The sequence below is a fragment of the Vidua chalybeata genome, chromosome 1 (assembly GCF_026979565.1).
Source record: "Vidua chalybeata isolate OUT-0048 chromosome 1, bVidCha1 merged haplotype, whole genome shotgun sequence".
NCBI lineage: Eukaryota > Metazoa > Chordata > Aves > Passeriformes > Viduidae > Vidua > Vidua chalybeata.
Window position 1 is genome coordinate 6,257,617 of NC_071530.1, and position 12,780 is coordinate 6,270,396.

Genomic DNA, 12,780 nt, shown 5'->3' on the forward strand with positions numbered 1-12,780 from the left:
CAAGGAGGTGATCCCGATTCAGCTGCCAGTTATAGCCATGCAGCCATGGAGAAACTTGCCAGACGGAGCTGTCGGGCTGCAAATTTGGGTTTTGTGAGGGTCAGGTCGAGCCCTGTGGTTTATGGGCCCAAGCCAGCTCTTTTCTGAAGACAAACGTTTCCACACAGCCCTTGTGCATTCGAGAAATGACCGAGAAGTTCTGGTGTGAGATGTAAATTCTGTATTTCTCCCCTCTGAAAATCCCATTATCCGTGAAAAGATATTTTTTTGGACATAGAGGCCTGGGAATCGAGTAATCTCAGGGAGTGTCCCTCGCCATCTGCTCCTACATCTGTCAAATCCACTCACAAACCTCTGCCCAGAGTCCTTGCTTGGGAAACTGTAGGATAGATTAGCACTCCGTTTTATTTTCCTGTGTTTCTATGGTGTGAATAAAAGGAAAAACTCAGAGGGAAGGGATACTTTGTTAGGTTTGAAGCAGGTCTGCACATTTTAAATGCACACAGTTTAAATCTCAAGGGGAGGCTGAGCTAGAGGGGAAACCCTTGGCCACAGCTCAGCCATGCATTAGCTGTGGGAGCAGAGGGTGTGCTGTTCCTCCCCTTGCTCTTTTTAAAGTCTTTTCAAGGTTTTATATTATTATTTCAAATTAATATTTCCCTCCTGTGGTGACTAATGAAAACATCTGAGCTTTTGAATATTTTCATGAATATTTATTCATTTCAATGAGGGCTTTTAAAAATCTTTTTTCAGTTGGTTTTATCTGCCTGAATTTTAGGTAAGTTTTCTTTCTTGTATTTGTGTTCTTGTGGTGGGTTTTTAATTGTAAGACAATGAAGAAAGTAAAAGAAAGTTACCTGCTGCTTGATTTTGCTCCTCAGGGCCAAAATCCTGCAGTTAATCCTCCTTCTTTCAGACAGATGTGTACATACACAGATGCATGAGCTGCTCCTAGAACATCCAGGCAGTAAAAAAACCTTAAGAAAACTTCTAGATGTTTATGGCTGGATTCATAATACACGATTTGCAGTATCCAGTGGCTGTTGCTAAGTTTGGAGCCAAGTTTAGAGTCTTTAGGCAGTTATCAGAAGCAAAGGAAGGATGCAGAGTTTAGATCAGCTACACTGTATTTTGGAAGGGGAGAGGGATGCCTGTGCCCTTCACCATGGATTATGAAGGTTCCAAATTCTCCGCAATTAAGTAGAACAAATTGAGACTTTTATCTTCAAATCATACCTTCATTCCACCAAAGGGTCAACCTGTTCTCACATCTCTGACCCAGCAACAACACAGTACAGGAAGACACTTTAGTTTCCACACACACAAGACAGTAATGATCAGGTGCAAAATCCTCTGTGAACAACTTCATCCCAAATTATCTGTGCTTAGACTCACTTGCCAGACCTTCAGAAACACAGCATAGGCTCCCAGGTCTTAGCAGTATTTACATCACTATCTGCACTGATATAAATGCTGAAGAACATTTCCCTTGAAAATATTTCAGTAATGCTGCAAATGCATCCAATAATTTTATTGCTGCTGTTTGTGGAGGAAGGAACACACGCAGCTCCTCCATGTCCACCTCCCCCTCCTGGGCCCTTGGGTATCTGGATGGGCTGCAATGGTCTTTGATGGACAACAAAGGTTCTTTGTTCTATCAAATAAGCAGAGCCAATAACACCCCAAAGAAGTCAGCACAGAGAGCTCGACCAAAAACAAAAGAATAAAGTGTGCAGCAATGCAAATTGTCTTTCTTAGAGAATTAACCCCTTCTATCATCCCAGCCCCTCCTCCTTCTCTAAAGAAGGGCCTTTCCAGCTGCCAGGGTCTTTTCTCTTTCATCTATTGCTCTGCTTCAGGCTGTCAACCTCAATCACTTTCAAAACTGCTGATAATTAAGTATTACCTCTTCCTTCACCTTGGAAAATTGCAAAAGCTAACTAACTCTCTTAAAACTACTGTCAGGGACCTGGAATATTTATAGTGGCACATCCTGCATGGACATCCAGCCTTGGTTGGTTTTTTTGATTCAACCACATCATTTTCGTCAATGAGAACTACAAACAAAAGCATGTTACATGGTGTCTCCAGAGGCAAGCTCCTTCACTGAGCAAACTAAGAAAATTTCCCTGCTAAAGTTAAATTTGATTTAACAATCAATCCAGTTACACTGGTACAATGTAAATAAAATTTAACCTTAAATGGATTTAAATGTAGCTTCTACTGGTTTGATTTAATCCAAAATATTATCAACATCTAAGTGGTTTCACTTTGCAGTAGAAGTTGACATTGGTGAAGGCAAATTAAGTTTACATGGGTTCAGTTATCACCATGGAGGAGATGCAGCCTTACTCTGAAGTGAGGATGGAAGGTCAGTCTGCAGACTTTCAGACTGCAGACCCAAGATGCACAGCTGAACTCAGCATTGCAGCTCCTTCTGACCCCTCTGCAACTGGCCTCTTTTACAGGCAATACAGTTCTTTCCCTCCCTCTTAAAATGCAGCTTAAAATACCCCAGTGAAATTGAGATTTTTTTGGAGTTCACTTAAGTTAACAAAATGAATTAAGCATTTATATTTTAGCTTGTAGAGTTATGTGTTGAATTTTAACCTTTTACTTAAGAAACCTCTGCCATGGTACAAAGGGCATAGGAAAATGCACATTTCTGAAGCTTCTTGCATAAAGAACAATACCGGAGGGGACCGAGGATGCAAAGAACCCAGATAAAGAAGCTCCCCTGTCTCCAAGCCCATCAAGACTGACAGACGTACTCAGATAAGCACCAACGGATCGAAAGCGCACGCGCAGAGAGGAAAAGTTCAAAAGTTCAGTAACGAGGAAGACTAAAATCTTCAGCCTCAGAAGACCCTCGAGACCCCCGTGCGACCACCACAGCAAGCCACGCGTGCCCAGAAGGGCGTGGACCTATTTAGCATGAGAGGCGAGGACAGGCGGGGCCAGGGGTTGAATATGCATGGAAAAGTTGTGTAATGTGTTGCATATAGAACACCTTTGGGAATAAAGGTGTGGGTCAGACGGAGGCTCGGGGCACAAGTTTTTAGAGAGCTATTTCACCTGTGCCGGGCGCCGACAATACATACCCACTTCATAACTGCACCAGGTTGTGGAGTCTATTTATTTATTCCGCATATCGCTTCACTAGGGTGCTCAGAAATCTAGTTTGGGTATAAACATTTTGCAAATTCCCCTACAGGACAAAAGATGCTTGGAAACTGTCATTTACACTACAGTCTCCCATAATTATATGTAACATTCTTTTGGTTTTTAACCAGATCTGAAACTGTATTTCCAAAACATTAATTTCCGAAAATACCCATGTACATCCCTGCTCCCCACTACTGCTTCACCTGGGTGCCCCTAATCAATGCCAGGAGTCTGAAAGCCTGGGATCTGGAGAATCAGCTGGTATCCAATGACCTAATGAATGGTTAGGTGACAGTAATGTTGCACAAATGGGCTCTTAGTAGCTGACTCCAATGTCAGGCCCTGGTAGCAATGGGAATTTAGCTGTGAACTTGGAGTAGGCAGAGAGAGGGCTGCATTAACTTTCTGCTGTGATGAAGCAATGGCTTAAAAGCACTGCTGCAAAGGCATCTTATCTCCCTGGCTAAGAAAGCAGCTGCAATTTCCTAGAAATTTTTGAGCTGTGACATGCCAGGAAGTGTAAGATCTCACGGCAGCTGTTTCAAAGATCACTGTAAATAGGTTTCTCCCCACACAGTCTGTAGATGACGAGGCCCTTCCATCATGTCACAGCATAGTGGGAACTTTACTGAATAATTGAAATCACAAATATTTACAAAATTACAAAATAATAGTCAAAAGCTCATTTTACCCTGTTCACTACTTTGATGGGAGCCCTGCTGTTTCTTCCAGACGGTAAGTTGGCCTTTTGCCCAGACCATATATCTCTTATGACAGGCTCCTTAAGGACCAAATCTAAGTGGAAGCCAAAAGAAATATATCTTACTAAGTGACACAAGGGTAACTTTCTGAGTCTGATTCTGAGCCCATTTTAACTGCTTTTGCACGGATACAACTCTGCTGGCTTTAACTGCATTAATCCAGATTTGTACTGATGCAAGCAGAGAGCCCCAGTGCCTTTGACATTGGTACAAAAACAAATTTCCAAAAATGCTGAAGCTGCAGCCAGTGACCCAGGCAGTATTTTAACAATTGCATTCACATCTGGCCTCTGGAAGATTTCTCAGTTGTTTGTCTGCCTCATTATTAGCAGAGCCAAACCTTGGGTAAGGGGGGAGCAGTCACGATCTCTTACACCTCATTGTTGCTGAGAAAGTTATAGGAACAACTGATACCAAACCCACTGACCACAGAATAATCTTCTGCAGCCTTCACTGAGCTTTGTATGAGGCTTTCAGGGCCAGACTGCCCCTGTTTCTGACACAGCTGCCACAAGAAATGCACAGCTCTTCCAGGAGTCTGAGAAAGGCTGGGAAAGTCTTAGATGGGTGTAGTTGGTGGGAGCAGTAAAGGGATTCCTACCCTTTGACATTTGACATTCCAAGGGATGTCAAAGCTTCTGCCTTGCTCTATGCCTCTGCCAGAGCATGTTTACAGCCAATGCTATTCTTCATTTCCTCCACCAAAAATGAGAGTGGTCCTTGGTAAAGAGAAGGACACCAGGGTGAACATTCAGCCCACCATGAGGTTTACAAGCACCTCCAAAGCTTGAACTGCTCAGCTGTAATATCTCAAGTTGGATTTGTAGAGAAAATATTCTCATGATGCACCTATTCTTTTTTGGAACTTCATGTTCTTTTGTTCATTTCTCACCTCACAGGATACGTGGCTTTTCCTTCTCAAACACTCTCACCCTTAGGACTGGATTTTACTTCTGCCTGATCTAACATAGGTTTGCTCAGGGAAGCTGTGCTGTCGCAACCTCCATCTCTGTTTGTGTGAGTTTGGGCTCACCAGTGGGCACAGTCTGTCTCTCATGTTCCCCTTGGGCTGAATAGAACTGGGATAGCAGCAGCATCCCAGTGGCCCACAGTGCCAGTGCCTGGCAAAATCCTATGGAAATCAATGGCACAATCCAAGAGCAAAACACAGATTGTGACTGATGATGTATTGAGGGGGGACATAAAGGAAGCCTGATGCCAGCATTACAAATCAGGTGTCAGGATGTCACCTCACTCCTCAAACATATCTCCTGGTGAATAAATCTTTCTTTGTGTCTGCTCTCCTTTTTATCTCCCCGCTGAGTTCCCAGTAGTGTTCATCCCACTCTTGTTTTGGAAAGGCACCCTAACTGGAGTCCTCTCTTGCTGAGAGGAGAGATTGCAATTTAGCTGGTCTGTAACCGTCTGTTTCCATTCATTCCTGAGGTTTTCCAGCTGCCCACGAAAACAATGCACTGATACAGTCTGTGCAGACTTGAACCACGTCCAGAACAAAGGGTTAGGTGGGGCTGGGAGATTCGGGGAGTGTTCTTTGTCCTGGAAAATGGAGCAGATACTGGCATGACATGGTCAGAAAGATGATGGTGAAGGAGCAATCTGCTGATACCCCAACCCACACATGGTCCAGCACCAGGCTTCAGGTTCAAGCATCCAGCTCCTTGCTGAGCAAGTGTCAGAAGTACCAAACTCAGGCATCTAAGCACTGGGAGGAAAAACAAACTGAATTCCAAGGGGGGCTGATGCTGCACTTTCACGGATGTAGAGTAGACGGATTTCATCAGAAAGGTTGTAATATTTCATTTTTCAGTTAAACTCTCTCCCTCTCCTTTTATCTTCCCTTCATTTTCACAGAGGAATAAAGTGAGTAATAAAAATTGCTAACAGCAGAACTTCATGATTTATACCATCAGATCTCAGGCAGAACTCCCTGTTGAGTTTGAGGGAATGGCCTGATTAAACATTGATGCCACAATATGGTCTGTCTTAGCAACAACACTCACAAGTGAAATTCATTGAGGGTATAAACCGTGACATTTAAAATGCCTGTTGGGTTAAACTTGACCAAAAAAAAAAAAAATAATGGTTGTGCGTGACTCTGGAAAATAAAGGCAATTGCCGTGCCACTTTATGGAATATTGTGTGTAAATCACTGAAGCTATTACATCTTCTGTTGCCTTTTTCCAGGCCTCAAGAGGTTAACTTCTTCCCAGAGCCATTCTCTGGGGGGGAAATAAGAACCACGTGCATGTGCCACAGAGCTGTGTCTGGTCTGGGGATGCGGGTGATCCGGGTTTTGTGTTGTTTGCCTGAGAGACCCGCTGGGGAGAATAATGAGGGGGTTCAAAAGAGGAATATTCTTCCTGCCAGAAGTGGTCATTTAACTAGACCTTCACTTATTTGTTGGAGGAGATTACTCACGGGGTCACCTGGCAAAAATGACTGGAAGTTAGGAAAGAAAGGGCCTCCTGCCAACTATTTAAGAGAAAGAGAGAGAGAAATGAAGAAGAAACGGGAGAAAGAGCAGTGAGTTGGCTGCAGGGAAAGGGACATTTTGTGACTCAGAGAAGAAGCCAAGAAGTAAGACTGTAAAGGGAGAGAGAGAGAGAGAGAGGGCCCTGGGCTCCTTAGAAGGCTTGGTGCTACATTCTGGTGGCATTCAAGAATAAATTGGCACAGACAAAAGTCGCAGGCACTTACACATGGCTTGTGAAGCCCTAGCAGCAGAGGTGGAGCTCTGGGAAAGGGTGAACAAAAGGCACCAGAGTGCCCTGGGGCTCAGCTCTGGTCTGGAGCTGTAGGGCAGCTGGGCTCCCCCATTCCACCTCCAAAGAGGGACAAGGAGAGCCTGTGCTAGGAAACCAAGGCCAGGAGGCTCAGCCAAGTCACCCATGGGTTGTTAGTTGTCCTCTGCGCCCAAAGGGGTGCTTTGGGAAGCTGTGTCTGAGATACCCCCATAAATCTCAGCCTGGACTGTTGTCACACCAGTGGGGACCTTCTGGGGGTCTGAGGCAGGGTGGACTCACACGGAATTTGCCCTTGATCATGCCAACAAAGGAAGCTGTCGCAAGGCAGCAGCAATGCACCCACTGAGGTCCAAGGACAAAGGAAATGCACAGAACCAGCACAGCTCCCTGCTGCTCACACCACTTCAGGAAAACATCTGCTCACCCAGAATAAAATCCCTCCCCTGTTCTAAGCAGATCAGTTCCCCCTGAAATAGCAATAGGAGCTGCTGCATCTGCTCACACCGTGGCCAGGCTTCAGCCCCAGGAGGATAAGGCCTTGGTTCAATTAGGCTGAGCTGCCTGCTTTATCTTACATTCTCCTGTGAGTAACTTTTCTTATTGCACCTCTTTACACAAGCAACAAACCCCAAGCAGGCAGAAAAGACGTCCAAAATGCAGAAGAATTATGACAGAGGCTCCAGCATCATGGGGTTTTGGAAAGGTTATTCATTTAGCAAAGAAGTAACTGTGCAAATCAGACTCTCTGGCAGCATTTGTGTGATGATAATAATGTTGATTAAGTGTTTGAGCCTTGGGATACACTGGGAAAGGCACTAGGACCTAGGAAATAACCATCCCCTGCTTTTGGAAGGCAGCTGAGGGCTCTTCCTGTTCTGCTCTGTGAGTGATCCATCTCTTCTCACAGATCTGTTCATTTTGGATGCAATTGCTCAAAATATGCATTACTTATGGTCATAGAGATATATACTAAAGGGACCAGCAGTTGTGCTGTTAACCCTTGGGCTCCCTGTTAGGCTGAGCCATGCAATGAGGAAAAGATTCAGAGCCCAGTTCTACAACTGACTTCAATTAAGTCAAATCAGTCGCATTAGCTAAGGTCATTAACTTAGGGAATATACTTTTCCTCTCCCCACTCTAAATTTGCTTTGGTGTCCATTACTCTTTGTTAATGAGTATTACTCTTTGTTAATGAGTTAATGCTTTCTACTCTGATTTTTGTGTTGGTGAAGAAAAAGAGAAGCTGATTAGACAAATGGCCTTGACTCACTTCCAGCCTTAAATTTGACATACTGTTTTCATCTAATCAGCACTCTACAAGGGTGTCAGCAAATATCTGATGTTTAAGGCATGGAGATGGATTCTCAGGGAGTTGCAAAGGCACAGAAGTGACAGAAGAAAATAATTAGGACAGAATAAATGCTATTTACCTCAGTCGGCTGTTCTGGGACTTTCCTCCACCCCTTCTCCAAACATGAATTTCACAACTAAACCACTGAAAAGATAAAAACAATAGCTACTTTCCAGAGGCACTACTGAAATATGCAGCCTTGGAGCACTTGAACAGGAAGGGAAATGTGAAGAGTGACTTTTAACCATCTAGGAACATGTGTGTGCTGTGGGCCAGCTATTCAGCTGCGGTAAATTGGTGCAGTCATGCTAAATAAATGTGATTGAACTCTCTGGCTTGCTTGATGAGCCAGTTCTGCACCAGGCTCCTAAAGCAGCCGGTGTCCCTCTGGGACAGGCTGCAGGAGCCAAGGCACAGCTCTGGGCCTGCCCTAATTCCCACTAATTGCACTGTGTGCCTTCAGTGCTGGGTACTCACCCTGTGCTGCCAGGAAATCAGAGCGTCCCCGTCACTGCTGCACCCAGCAGAAGGCAAGAACACCAAAGGGCTGGGAATGACAACTCCTGACACAGTTTTGGGTCTTTGCCATACAAGCTAAAATGTTCCACTGTGTCTTTCAAGAGGTGATTTGAACCTTAATGGAAAAATCACTGATTAGAATGTTTTTATTATTGTTGTTGTTACTATTATTCATACTATTGTTATTCTGTCTTACTTGGGAGGTTGGGGAAGGAAAAACTCCTGCAAGAAATCAGTGCAAGCTTTTGAGAAACTGGTAACCTCTGTCCTCCCTTGGAGCTTCCATCATCTTGATGGCAAGTTTGTGCTGAGGAGTCAAATACCAAATTAAAAGAAAAAAGAAAAAAAAAATAAACAAAGAACTAGAACAAGGGAAACTCTGTCTGGTACTTCTTTCCAGCCAAAGAACCCTTTAACAGCAAGCTATTAGACAAATCCCAGACCTGGGGGGGTTGTTACAGAAATTTGGGATTCCTACCAGAATTTTTTTGTGTGTGTTTCCAAACCTGTATTGTCTAATGCAGCTGACAAGAAGAATCATTCAATATAAGTAGAAGTATTTCCAGTGTTGTGGAAGCCCCTGGTTCTGATGGGGTGTGCGATGTTTAATTGTCAAGGAAGTTATTAAATATCATTTATTAATAAGTTCTAAGAAAAGAAGTCTCAAACCTTTGAAAGGCTGATTGTCAACTCTATAGAGAGACCTGAACACAAATGATAAATTCCAGAAGTCAAAATTGTGTTTGCCTGGGTTTTTTCCTCTCTTTTCAGAAGGGAGATGACAAATTAATTTGGCCCCAACCCTCACTGAAAAAGAAAGAGGCTCTATTATTTTCAGAAGAATCATTTTGAAGGGCAAGTCAATAACAGCAAGACTCACACAAAATAAAACCTTTGAAATCCTATTATTATTATTATTATTATTACTACTATTATTATTATTGGTTCATATGACTCAAATGTTATTGTTTTCTTGCATTACCAGCCAAGAAAACCAAAGACAACCACACAAAGTATTGCACATCTCAGCAGTTTTGATTCCCGCTTACACTGCTGGAGCAGCTGTTGCACTCACAGAGTTTAGCAGGTCAGCTCTGTGTGTGGAGTGGCCCACACTGTGCTTTGTCTTCCTGATTTAAGAGCAGGATTTCTGTACAGCCTGCCCTGCAGAACTTAAGGAGGCTCATAGTGTTAGGGGTGTTTCCGTGTCAGAGAGGGCTCAGTTGTGCGCAGGTGCCTTATGGCTTCTGTAGCACTGGCTCATGTGCATGTAAGGGACTGGTTTTAGTGTGGTGACCACCTTCAGCAAAGCATGCAGGGAAGAGGTCTGTCACATTAACAGTCTTTTGCTATTTCTCTCTAAGCTCTTGGTTTCCAACAGCACAAAAAAAAATAGAAAAAAAAAAAAAAGAAAAAAAAGCAAGGGTAAGGTCAGCTGAAACCACAGAGTTTTGCCCATCTATGAGTCAGGATCATTCACCCACCTCCTCACCACCACAATCACAGGGCAGCGATGTCAAAGCTTAAAAGCACCTCTCCCAAAACATGAACAAACCTGTGCTGGCCATGAGCCTTGCCCGGTGTGGTGTCTTGCAGGGAAGGAGTTGCACTGCTTGCTTACCCCATCACAGATGATGAGCAGCACTGGTGGTCACCAGTAAATACTTACATGAGAAAAGAGCTTAGTTTATATCAGGCTAAACAAACTGAGTGGCAGCATACCAGAATTGCTGCAATGAGTTAACCAAATATTTTTAAAATTGCATTTTTTTCCATGGAGTAGCAAGGACTGATCCTTCACCATCCCAAACTCCCTAGCAGGAGCACATGAAACCATTCTGACTGAGAGGCAGCATTCAGTGCTTTTTGGACTGTGTGAGTGCAGGTGCAAATGCCTACAGGACATGTGGATTTACTGCAATCCACTAGAGATCATCATATTCAAAGCAGGAATTTACATTAACAATTTCTGTACGATTTCATGTTTACTTCACGGACAATTTGACTGAATACACTGGTACATTCCTCCATATGTTCGCATGCTTAAACCAGGACAGCTTGTCTTGATTACAAACTGTCTCATCCTGAATCATGTAAAGATGGTCAGCTGCCCATGGAAAACCTGGTACACCACTTGCTCTTTCTTCAGTGCTCCATGGAAAATTAATATTTATGTTATTTCCATCCTTTTCCACTCTTTTCCATGTGTGTTTGGTTTCTGTCACAGCCACCAGTAAATGTGGCAATAGCTCAAATTGTGTGGGATGTTATTGCACCTCCTCTTCTGATTGAAGGGTGACTCTTGGAAGAAAAAAAGGACACCAAGCTACATGAGCCTCAACCATTGAAGGTTGATTTAACTGAGCTTAACCTCTCCAATAAACCAGATTATTTAAAATTAAAACCCCCAAAAAATCACCATTTGCAATGTTGATGATGCTGATAGCATTACGCAGATATTATCTGGTTCAGGTCTTGTTAACTATAGCAGATTTAATCCTGGACAAGGGTTTGAGCCCATGGATAGGAAAAATTTAAAGACCAAATGTGTTTTCACCCAAGTTGATTTTCCTTTGACTTCAATACAATGTTGAAGAAAATGTGTAAAGACAAGAAAGTGAAAACCAAACTAGATGAAGCATAGGAGCCAGAATATCTGTCAATGGTCCTGAGTATCATAGAATCACAGAATGGATGAGGTTGGAAGGAATCACTCGAGGTCATCTGGTCCAACCTTCCTGCTCAAGCAGGGTCCTCTGGCACACATTACTCAGGACTGTGTCCAAAGAGCTTTTGAATATCTCCAGGGAAGGAGCTTCCACAACCTCTCTGGGCAACCTCTTCCAGAGCCCAGTCACTGTGTTCTCTCTACATTTTTACCCTGCCATTGCTTAAACAATGACCAGGGGTCTTCTCCTGGTGCCAGACTTTGGAGAGACCTTTTGAAGCTCTTCATTTCCTTTCTGTACTCAGTCAAAGAGGTCACTGTTGAGCCAGACTTTCTACTTAAATAGGTAATAAAACAGCTCTAGCAGACACCAAGGAGTGAATTCATTTCTACCAGGTCCAGAGAGGTGTCTCTGGAGGAGGAGAGAAAAAATCATGGGAAGGTGTGAACGTGGGGCAGCCTCGATAGCAGGATAACACCTCTTCCATTCTGCAGGGAAGGGAGGTGGCTGTGCAGCCCTTTCACCTCTGTAAGCACTGAGGAGAGATTCAGTTGAACATGACAACATCACACATGCCAACAGTGGATCAGTAGGCACTTTCCTCCTTACCTTCACCATATGTACATGTACCAAGTAGTATAGCAAGGCAAAAGCACTGCAGTTCCTCAGATATCTTCCAAGGATTCATTTGAAAGAGATATCCCATCACATTTGCACATTATCCAGCTACAAAGAAAGGACGTTCGTGTGTGCAGGCATTCTGGCAGGAGCTATTTGCTTTGGGGCCAGATGTAATTCAAAGCAATTCTGAATATTACACTGCAGCAGCTTAGCCAAGCACAGTAACGCTGATTATTAGGGTTTTCCTGGTTTTCCAGATGGAGCTGATTCCATTTAGTTCTCTCTCTTGTAATTAATAACTTGTCCCTTTTGTTCATTTTGAATCTTTGTTTCATCTTCAGCATTTTGTGGAACAGTTTCCAATTTCCTTAATCCATGGCTTGCCTCCTCGGTTCACATAGCAGAGCTCATTCAGCCATACAGTTTAACGATGTGCAGCTCAAACCTCTGCTGCACAATCTGACATCCACTTCACATCGAGCTGGTTTTTTTGTCATTTATCTTTTATACGCTATAAACTCACAAATCATACCATTTCATATAGAGCAATGTCAATAATCTCTTTTTTTTTTTTTTTTTTTAGGGGAAAAAACCACCAACGAGCCACTAGCAAGCATATGGGATCTGTACGTTCTGTCCTTTGAACAAGTGCAGATTTAGCAAGGAGGGGGAGGGAAAAGGAAGAGAACGAGAGCCACATCCCCCCACTGCCAACGCAATGCATGTTCCTGCAGCATCACTGTTTGGATTAGGCCCGTGGCCACCCTACTTAGGTTTCAAATAAGCAAAAAATAGATGGAATTCAATTCCCTGCTGCCAGTTTTTAGCGAGATTAGGCTTGTGCACACAGAGGAATTTTTTAAATAGCCTTCACATGGGACCAGCTCTTTGCATTGAGAGTATGCTCATAAATGGGATATCAGATGTCA